Source organism: Martes martes, assembly GCF_963455335.1.
Source record: "Martes martes genome assembly, chromosome: 16".
Taxonomy (NCBI): domain Eukaryota; kingdom Metazoa; phylum Chordata; class Mammalia; order Carnivora; family Mustelidae; genus Martes; species Martes martes.
Window position 1 is genome coordinate 37,903,890 of NC_137904.1, and position 10,221 is coordinate 37,914,110.

General features: G+C 44.3%; 1 pseudogene across 1 annotated transcript; it reads left to right on the forward strand.

Moving 5' to 3' along the window:
- The first annotated feature begins 5,488 nt into the window (after positions 1-5,488).
- LOC308357167 (ragulator complex protein LAMTOR1-like) lies at positions 5,489-8,337 on the forward strand (annotated as a pseudogene). The gene is made up of 3 exons: positions 5,489-5,679; positions 6,815-7,326; positions 8,325-8,337. The product of its transcript is annotated as a ragulator complex protein LAMTOR1-like (transcript).
- The last annotated feature ends 1,884 nt before the right edge of the window (positions 8,338-10,221 follow it).

The window sequence follows — 10,221 nt, forward strand, 5'->3', positions numbered from 1 at the left end:
GACAAGTGCTCACCAGGCTCTCAGTAAAGTGTAATCAGCACGCTGAACAAGCACGAGTCACGGAATGAAATTATAAAGCCCTATTATATTGCCTCTCATCATTTTTACCACTCAATGAGTCTTTGTCTTCTCCCACCCTTATAGAAAATTCAGGCACACCTCAAGACAGTCTCAGTAATTCTTAAGTTATAAAATATTGTTTCAGCTGAAGAACTGAAATGTCCACTTCCATGTGTGTTCAAAATCCCAACCCTCTCTGGGTTGAAACATGAGGAATAAAGAGAGAAAAAGAATTAAGGATGGTCCTTACTGGAAGGATGGCTTTTCTCCATAACTGGCAGGTATCTGGACTGACCATTTCTCCCATGGTGTTCTCATGGAGTCTGTGGGGGCTGTTCTGGGGTCCCTTGATCTCTGTTCTTGTTCACCTGTCCACTTATTCTATCTTCACCCTCTGAAAATTGGGTGATACCTTCAGTTTCTCTCCGTGGATAGCTCTATGCCCCTCCAGGCAACCCTCTGACTTTTCCCCAACTCCATCTTATCCATCACTGCTCCATGAGAAATAAAGTCATGCATTCTTTCCCCGATGTATGTTGGGGTGCAGGCGACTCAGTGTAGTCATCTCTAGATCTCCTGTCTACAAGAGTTAGACCATTCTTACACTATGCCTCGCTCAGGCAGGAATCAGACCTCAGGCAAGTGTGTGTGTCAACTCTCTGCGTGGTCCTAGTATGCCCCTTTCACGGGCACAAAGTGAAGGACAGGCACAATCCACCCTTTCCTCTGAGATGGGTAGGAGAGCTCAGTGTCCACCAGCAGTCTTTTCCAAAGTCCTCTTTACAGCTTTTTATTTTAATCCTCAGTTCACTTACATCTGCTTGATGTGGAAGAGGCATTTAGAATGGTCATAAACCACCTAACCACTTTTCAAGCATGACTTTCTGTGAATTCTCCATCGTAAATTGTTATGCTTGCTCTGGTGTTTGATACGTATTTGCTTACATCCTAGGAGAAAACTCCATTGTAAAATACCATCAGGTAAGGCAATTCATTTCTGGAATCACTTATCTTTACAATTCTTGATCTGTCCTCTCAACTTCTCTACTTACCAACTCCACTATTTAAAGTATAATTATAGGGGCGCCTGGGTGGCTCAGTGGGTTAAGGCCTCTGCCTTCGGCTCAGGTCATGATCCCAGGGTGCTGGGATCGAGTTCCATATCAGGCTCTCTGCTCAGCAGGGAGCCTGCTTCCTTTTCTCTCTGCCTGCCTCTCTGCCTACTTGTGATCTCTGTCTCTGTCAAAAAAATAAATTAATTAATTAAATCTTTAAAAAAAAAGTATAATTATATTCTCAATCATTTCTTATATGTATATGTATGTATATACATAAATATATACATGAAGTGATTGAGAATATAATATATATATGTATGTATGCATATATATATATATATATTTTTAAAGATTATTTATTTGAGAGAGAGAGCACAGGTGGGAGGGGTAGAGGGAAGGAAAGAGAGAGAGAGAGAATCTCAAACAGACGCCCTCTGAGCTCAGAGCCCAATGCGAGGCTTGATCTTACAACCCTCAGATCACAACCTGAGCCAAAACCAAGAGTCAGACAGCCAACTGACTGCGCTGCACCACCCAGGTGCCCCATAAATGTATATTTCTTTCAGTTAGTTCATGATACAATAACTGTGATTTCTATGTCTTAGCTTCTTTCTTTATTCATACACCTAAAATATACCCCCCTCAGGTCATCCTACATGCAAGCCACAGTGCCAAACATCAGGACGTCAAGGATCCTGAAACTAGAACCCGGCCAAAAAGAGATCACTCACCTGTTAGAATTATGAGAAGAGTATTCGAGAGACAGTCAAGTCACACAGAAGAAACAGGAGTTACCAGAGGAGAGGCTGCATCCGCTGAATCTTCAAAGAGAACAGAAGTTGAGGAGTAGAGAGCCATCCCAGAGAAAACGGGGAAAATACAGGTCAAAGCAGAGAGGCAAGAGAAGGAATGAATAACAATTAGCCAGGGATGGTTCAGTATGCAGGAACACACCGGTGTAAGGCAGGCCACGTTGATGGATGAGCTGAACAAGTTTAGCAAGGCTACATTTTAAAGGAGTTTGCATGCTTGTTAAAGTTTAAAATTTATGTTGAAGCCAATTGGAAACACCACATTTTAAGCAAGACTGTGCTGCAGTTGCAGTAAGATTAAAATTTTAGAAAAATTATCCTAACTGAAGAGCTACTAATAATGGGGGGGGGAGGTAATGCCACATTATGACAAAGCATTGACAATCCCTAAAAATTAAGATCTCATACACAAAATTTAAAAGCCAAACAGTACCACAGGAGAAAGGGGGAAGCACTGAAAAGATTCATTTTTGGTGGGGGCGGGGGGGGGGTAGTCAAGAGAGACAAATTAAAAATGGGATAATACTTTCCACTGATAAGATAAAAAGTCTATCATGTCAAATATGATGGTGGTTTAGGGAAACAATCTCTTACAATGCTGTGAGGGTTCAAGTCCGTGAAGCCATTTTAGAAGACAACTTGGCAGTATCTATCAAAACTGAAAGTTGTGTGTGTCCTGTGACTCATCAGGCCCTCTTCTCGAGGTCTTGTATCACAAGTATTCGTGTGTATACAAGGTTAGCACAAGGATGTTCAGAACTGCATTGTGTGGGACAATGAAACCTTGAACACTGTCGTAAAAAAGATGCCATGAGGTACAAACAGGACATTTCCTTTTTTCCCAGAACTAAAGTACACAGCTGAGAACAGAAGACACTAAATGCCTCTCATTGTCTAAGTACAGAGAACTGCCCAATGTGGGGTCCAGCCCTCTCCCCCTGGAGCCTACACAGAGACAACAGATCAGTAGAACTGAGACATGACCTCCCCACCCCACCCCCGTGGTCCTATCAGGAGAACCGGGAAGAAGTTCTTCCAGTTCCCATACTCAGGAAGGGAAAAGCCCAAAGAATCTCTGGGGACAGTATGGGGAGGTCTCCAAGAAAGGGAGACTGACATTTTACCTCTACTTAGATTTCTGCTTAGTCATGGGAGAACCCTGCTCCAGATGAAAAGAACACAAGAGGAACAGCACAGAGGGGCAGCCAGCTGTGGGCACTGACAATCCACTCAGGTCCCCCACTCCCACAGATCTAGAACATAGAACCTGCTGTGTCTCCCTAGACTCAGTCAGGGGTCACAGAAGGTAAGGAGACTGAGCCCTGCTCTCCTGCTGGGGACACAGCTGCAGGGTAAAAGCCACAGAGGCCTGGCCTTGAGCTAGGCTGTGGGAAGCTACGGCCACTCTTCTACTGTAAAATCAGCGAGCTGGGAAAGTGCTTACAACCAGCCTAGGAGAGGATCTCCACGTTGGGCTCTTAAACAGATGACATGTTTTATCCCTCTCGCTCCTTTGGGCTAACACCGAGAGAGAGAAGGATGCAAAGGAAAAGTGGGGACAAGGTAGAGGAAGGAGGGTTCCTGGGCTGTCCATTCTGCCTCCCACCAACTCCCCCCCGCCAATCCCCAGTCTAAACCCTTAGACCCACATCATGACCGAGTGAGTGCAGCAATGAAAGATACTGCTTTGAATCGAATAGGAGATTACAGTGATAAAAGGTACATTACTGAGTCTTAAAGAAGTGAAGTGGAACTGGTTTAATAACAATAACGTCACTGGCTCCAACGAAGCTGTCATGAAGGGATCCCACAACTCAGCAGGAGGGAGCTGGAGGAAGCTTGACAGAACAGGGCTGTTGTAGTTATTGAAAAAAATAAAACATTCTCATATACCCGGTGAGAACGGAGACTTCTTTTTAAGTAATTATACAAACTAAATGTCTAACAACTAGGAGAAAGGATAAATCTGTGTATACATACACTGTGAATTCAAACAGCGTGTGCGCTAGTTCAAAGGAATGAAGTGGTTCAAAATTACCGATATGGGTATTTCAGAAACATGTTGGCTGAAAAAAAAGAGGGGAAGAACAGTGCAGGCACAAGACCGTATTATATACTTTTCACGGAGATAGATAAAGAAATATAGATGTAATTTTTAGAAGAGGACTCCTTAAATGCATGTTAGTTCTTAGGAAAGAAAAATAAACAAATATCGAAAGATCAAAGTCAAGGGGATTTTAGTTTGATGTACAAGGTGCCTTCTTTATTAAAAAAGAGACAATGTATTCAGACACTACTTGTGTAACACAACTTATGAAAAAGAGAAATTTTACTAAAACAAAACAATGGTTAATTTTGTGTAATGGATATTTGAATGACTTATTTTCTTCCTTGTACTTTTTTTTTTTATATTTTTTTCCAAGATTTTATTTATTTATTTGACAGAGAGAGATCACAAGCAGGCAGAGAGGCAGGCAGAGAGAGGGGGAAGCAGAGAGCCCAATGCAGGGCTCGATCCCAGGACCCTGAGATTTTGACCAGAGCTGAAGGCAGAGGCCTAACCCAGTGAGCCACCCAGGCACCCCCTTTTTTTTATATTTTAAAATAACATTATCCTCCATAAAAAGGGAAAAGAACAGAAAAAATCAACATGCACAATGATCATTAATCTCATCAGAGTTACATAAATTCAAATAAAAATGAGATATTACCTCCCAACATATTTATTTAATTATAATAATGGAAGTGCTCATATACAGGAGGTAGAGTTTATATGGTCATGTTCCTCTGGAAGGAATTTGGCAAGATGTATATATAATGAGTGGATTTTTTAGTTTTTTGTTTGTTTGTTTGTTTGTTTTTAAGGGGAAAAAAGTTCATAACTATGTATGCATAAAGCATTTCCAAAAGATTTAGTAAAATGTTAACTGTGTTAGTCTTGGAGTCTTGGGATTATAGATGATAGTTGTTTATCTGTATCTTTCTTCTATAATAAACATGTTATTTAGATCATAAACCTATACGCATATGTACCCATACATATTTAAATTTTCTACTCTCTTAGTAATTTTACAAGTAGGAATCTATTGTAAAGAAATAATAGATTTCTTCAAGATATAGCACAACGATATCCATGGAAACCTTATTCATAACTAAAAATTGGAAACAACCTCCATGCTCAACAATAAGCAAATGTTTAAAGACACTATAAAACAACCATATGATGGAATAGAAAGTAGCTTCTTATAAAAACGGTGTTTTCAAAACACACTGAGTCGCATGTGAATTCTTAGGATACCGTACCGTAAGGAACAGAGAAAGGAAGACAAACAGGGATGAATTACCAGGTAGTTCCAGGGGCCTACCCAAGCTTGAAATCCACACATTTGTGGAGGCACCAATCAGCCTGGTTGCAAGATTTTTCTCATCCAGGACTCGGCACCCCATCACACAAGCACACAAGACAGACAGCTTCTAGAAAGCTAATTCGGCGCCAAGTATAATGAACTCTATGTTTTCCAGGGCTTTGAGTTTCAGTTTACAATCACCCTTGTCTTCATGCACCATATTACCAGTCATCAGAAGGTCCAGAATACCTTCTTCCCTGAAAGGTTCCCTGCCAGCAGACGGCAGTCCTGTTGTCACATGCAGAAGCAGCAAGCCACTGGTGTCTGCAGCGGGACAAAACTTGTGTTTCAGGGACCATGGAAGAACTTTGAGAGTGCCCGGACTCAACCCTTTACCCTCTGGTTGGCAGAGTTCTCATAGGATCACTACTATCTGTGTATCTAGAACACAGGTTCCAAGACCAGATCCCTCAAGTGCTCCTCCATGCCAATGTTCAAGCAGACCATGAGAGTCTCTGCAGCTTCACGGTTTTATTGGTTGTTTTCACTGTTGCTTTGGTAGTCTTGTGTCTGGAATTATGCCCCACAGAAAGAGATGTGTACACTAGAGATACGTTAAGTTAAATGGAGAATTTTTTTGGAAACACTTGAATTTCATAAATCCAAGAGGTTATGAAGTGTACGTCAGGCACAAATAAATGTCTCCAGATGAATCTTTTAAAAGCATATTATGCAGGGCACCTTGGTGTCTCAGTGGGTTAAGCCTCTGCCTTTGGCTCAGGTCATGATCGCAGGGTCCTGGAATCTAGCCCTGCATCAGGCTCTCTGCACAGCAAGGAGCCTGCTTCCCCTCCCCCTTCTCTCTGTCTGCCTCTCTGCCTACTTGTGATCTCTGTCTAACAAACAAATAAATAAAATCTTTTTTAAAAAAGCATATAATGCTCAAATCTCACCCTCAAAGATTCTGATTCCAAATTCTGTGAGGCAAATCCTTGTTTTAGCACAGTCGTGTTAAGAATGGCTAATCTACCCTCCTCACAGAATTTCTCCCGTATAAAGAGATGCACAGCGATTTTCCAGAAGATGTTCCACTTTCAGAACTCTTTTAACACTTTTAGTTTCACATCAAGGCTCCCAACGGGGTCCTAGTTTTGTATGCATCATTTTAAAGACCTCTAGGTTTTGGTCTGCCTCTCATACCTCAGGGTTTAAACACAATGTTAACAGAACACTCAGGGGCTTAAGGATCACCTCATATGCCATCGCTCTTTGACATGACCCTACTAAACAACTTGTTCCCCACAAGTAAGCATCACCATCGATGGCACACTTGGCTCTCTGAAGTTGATGCCCTTTCTTAACTCTGTATCTTAGATATCAAAGTTACAAAACATTATGGAGAGTATGCGCCAGGCTCGGTTTACAAAGAACAGTCCAACTCATGCTTATTCACACATGCAGTTTCTTAAATACCCATGCAGCCACAGGTCCCGTGACCGGAAGGGCTCCCAACAAACACCATCCCCCCTCCGCGCAGCCTGAGTGCCGGCCCCATCGCGGCCACGGGGTGCTGCTACAGCAGCGAGAACGAGGGCTGCGACCGGGACAGAGAGGAACAGAAGCTGCTGCTGGACCCGAGCAGCCCCCCTACCAAAGCCCTCAATGGAGCTGAGTCCCACTACCACAGCCTGCCTCCTGCTCACACAGATGCTCTCCTCCATCCTTGCTGAGACAGCCAGCAGCATCACCGACGGGCCTGCCACGGCCTCCCAGGGCACAGAGCAGCGTGAGTACATGGCCCGGGCAAGGCACTACAGCTCCCGCTCGGCTGTGCGGAGCAGCAGCCTGACCCGCTGGAAGAATCCGCCGCCGCTGCCATCTCTCACCAGCCAGCCTCACCAAGCGCTGGCCAGCGAGCCCGTCCCCTTCTCGGACTCGCAGCCCGTCTCCCGGGGAGCTGCCCCTCCCCTACAGTGCGCTTTCTCACATCCCAGGGGACGCAAAAGAGGAGCTGGTTGTACGGTTTGGGATCCCGCGACGACAGGGATGGCTGGACAGCTCTTCTCCTCCCTTCCCCCCCCACCCCCCCACCCCCCTGTCCACCCTGCCTCCCCCCGCCCCCAGCCTCACCGCGGCTCGCACAGCACCCTGACCTGCTACGACCCACAGAGAAGAGCGTGGAGGAGGCGAAGAGCGAGTCTGGAAGCCTCAGCGCTTGAGGACGGAGCCAGAGTGGGCAGAACCATTTGGGACTGGCGTTCAAAGCCCTGGCCAGGGATGGGGTAGGGGATCAAAGGTGAGGGCCTAGTAGGTCTTCACGTTCACTGAGAAGGTCGAGGTATGACTGTGCGGGTGATCCCTAGGGGACCCGTGGAGGGCCCCGTCCCACCCTTTCTCTTGGCCTCACTCCTTCCCCGCCCCCTTGACTTGGTGCTCACATGCATCTCACGAGGGTTTGAGACCAGGGTCTGGACGAGCTTGAATCTGAATGAACTTTGTATTTCTAGCACCCTGGGTTTTGACATGTTTGGGGTTTTGTTTTGATTAGGCACCCTCGATCAAGGAAGTTCATTCATCTGTGGGAAAAAACAAAAACAAACCTCCCCCAAGTTGCCAGGGATCCTGAACCGCCATGTCCACATGAGTGACTTCAGCTTAATACACATTCACATCACTGGCCTTGGTGTTTTTCACTCTCTTGGGACAACTGAGTACTTGAACTAGTTTACAGGCTCAAGAAGCAGCTAGCGGAGGAAGAGGGAATGAAGAATCAGACAACAGAGGAAATGCTGAGGAGTCCAGGCTCCTCCAGGGCTGGGATAGGATTAGACCTAGAATAAAAGATGATAGAACTGGTGTCAGATGGTATTTAAAATACAACACACCGAGAAAAAGATTGTTTGGACACAGAATCTTTATCTCCAAATTATGTTCTTAGATGTTCATTCAATACCAACCCTTTCCAGCCTATCTCAAGAAAAATAAAGGCACCTATCTTCATCAAATTCCCTCTATTTTCTGATTCTGTATCCCCTTTTCTCCACCAGCTCCTTCACCTAAGTCAAAATTGATGTTCAAGGTATTATCATAAAATGACAACAAAAAGCAAGGACAAAGATGCTATTTGACTATAATACAGGCAAATGCACTTACTTGATTACTGTGAGGTTTCAACTTGAAAGCTCAGCATAGTGGCCAGTTTGACTAGACTTGGACTTGTAGGATATTTTTGCTCAGCTAAAGCCATGACTGGAATCTTCAAGCCAAACAGACTGAACCCCCACTTTGCTCCTGTCTCCATACACTCATGCCTGAATTCCAAGCCTCCTTGTCCTAACAATGATGAAAGAGTGAGCCAAGGGATCACTTGTCCTCAAGGAGAAGAGACAAGCCTGGGAGCAGAAGAGATTATGTACCAATGCCTAGAGCAGAGATGATTTGAGCCTCATGTCACAGGATTTTGTAATAGGAGAGGCAGCTTCCAAAGCTTCCGGGCTCTATTCTTTGCAGGAAAAAATCCAGAGGGAGCAAAGGAAGAGCCCAAGAGAAAGACAGACGCCAGGATATTTATCCAAGAAATTCTGACAGAGGAAAGTAGACATACAGAGAAACAAAGACCGAAAGCTGGATTATCTTTTGAGGACTCTTGGATACAAGAGATATTTATATTCTTCCTATGAAGACTCTATCCTTTGGGGAAAAAAATAGCTTGATGAGTTTCTTAGAATTAATTGATTATTGAAAGCACCATTTTTTTCTCTCCAAAGGTGTTGCCAGCTAACTAGCAGAGGTTTAAAAGTGGTTGTTAACCTTTTCCTTTGACATAATAATAATTCTTTTGACATAAGTTTAGGTGAGACTCCTGGTAAAAGTTGAAGTCATTGGTATAGTTCTTAGAGTGAGTTCAGAAATACATCTTAACACTAAATGCTGTGTTACTTGCAATAACATTCCAAGTATTTTTAAATTTACTTATTTTTTTTTTTGAGGCCTAAAGACATATTACTTTTAATCACAAATAACTGAATCCGATGAGCCCCAAAGCAGTAGAGACTGTATTCCAGACCTGGTCTCGCTCCCCACTACCAGGCAAACTGCTGCTAGGAGAGCGGGTGGCAGTTTCAAGTACAAAAAGCAGCAGTCTTTAAAATTCAAGGTCAAGGGCACATTAAGAAACTGGGGCCATGGTGGCCTCAGCCAGAGCAGCCCCTGTAGCTACAGTGAGGCTCCCTGATGATCACCCCCACATCCAGCTTTCTTCCATATACCCAGCAAATAAAATTATTTCCAAAGCTGGTGTTCCAAGTCTCATACCCTTCTTCCCCATTTCACAATCAGGCTTTTATCTGCAGAGCATTCAACAAGCAGCATTCACGTGGTTCTTAGCTTACGGCTTTCTGCTCATCAAGAGGTTGAAGGTTTGTAAGAGTGGGTTAGCGTAAGCACAGCCATCTTAGCTTGGGCAGCCATCTCAGGCCCAAGGGCTGAACTTTCCCCTACTTTACTTTAGTTCCAGGGACCCCCGCCCTGCTTTAGTTCCAAGAAAGTACCCCACCCTGTGACACCCCAGCTGCAGCTAATGAGCTTAAACCACCAGGACGCCTAGGCGATTGCGGCTCGGGGACCAGATGTAGAAAAGAGCTTATCTCACTAAACCACCGGGGGGCGCAAGCCAAAAGTATGTATGGTCTCTAAAGTGACGGAAAGTTACTGTGAGTTGGATGTTTTTTTAAAAAAATGCTATATAAACCCTTGGCTTTGAGTACTCGGGGTCCCTGTTGAAACCCGCTGCGCCCGGCAGATGCTTGGACCCCAGGTAGCTGGAAATAAACCTCGCTGTGTGACTTGCATTATCGAGAGTGTTCCCTGTCTAATTGAGGGGTGGTCAACTCCATACCCCAACAGGTTTAGCAAATTTTCTTATAATAAATTCTGAAGGTGGGC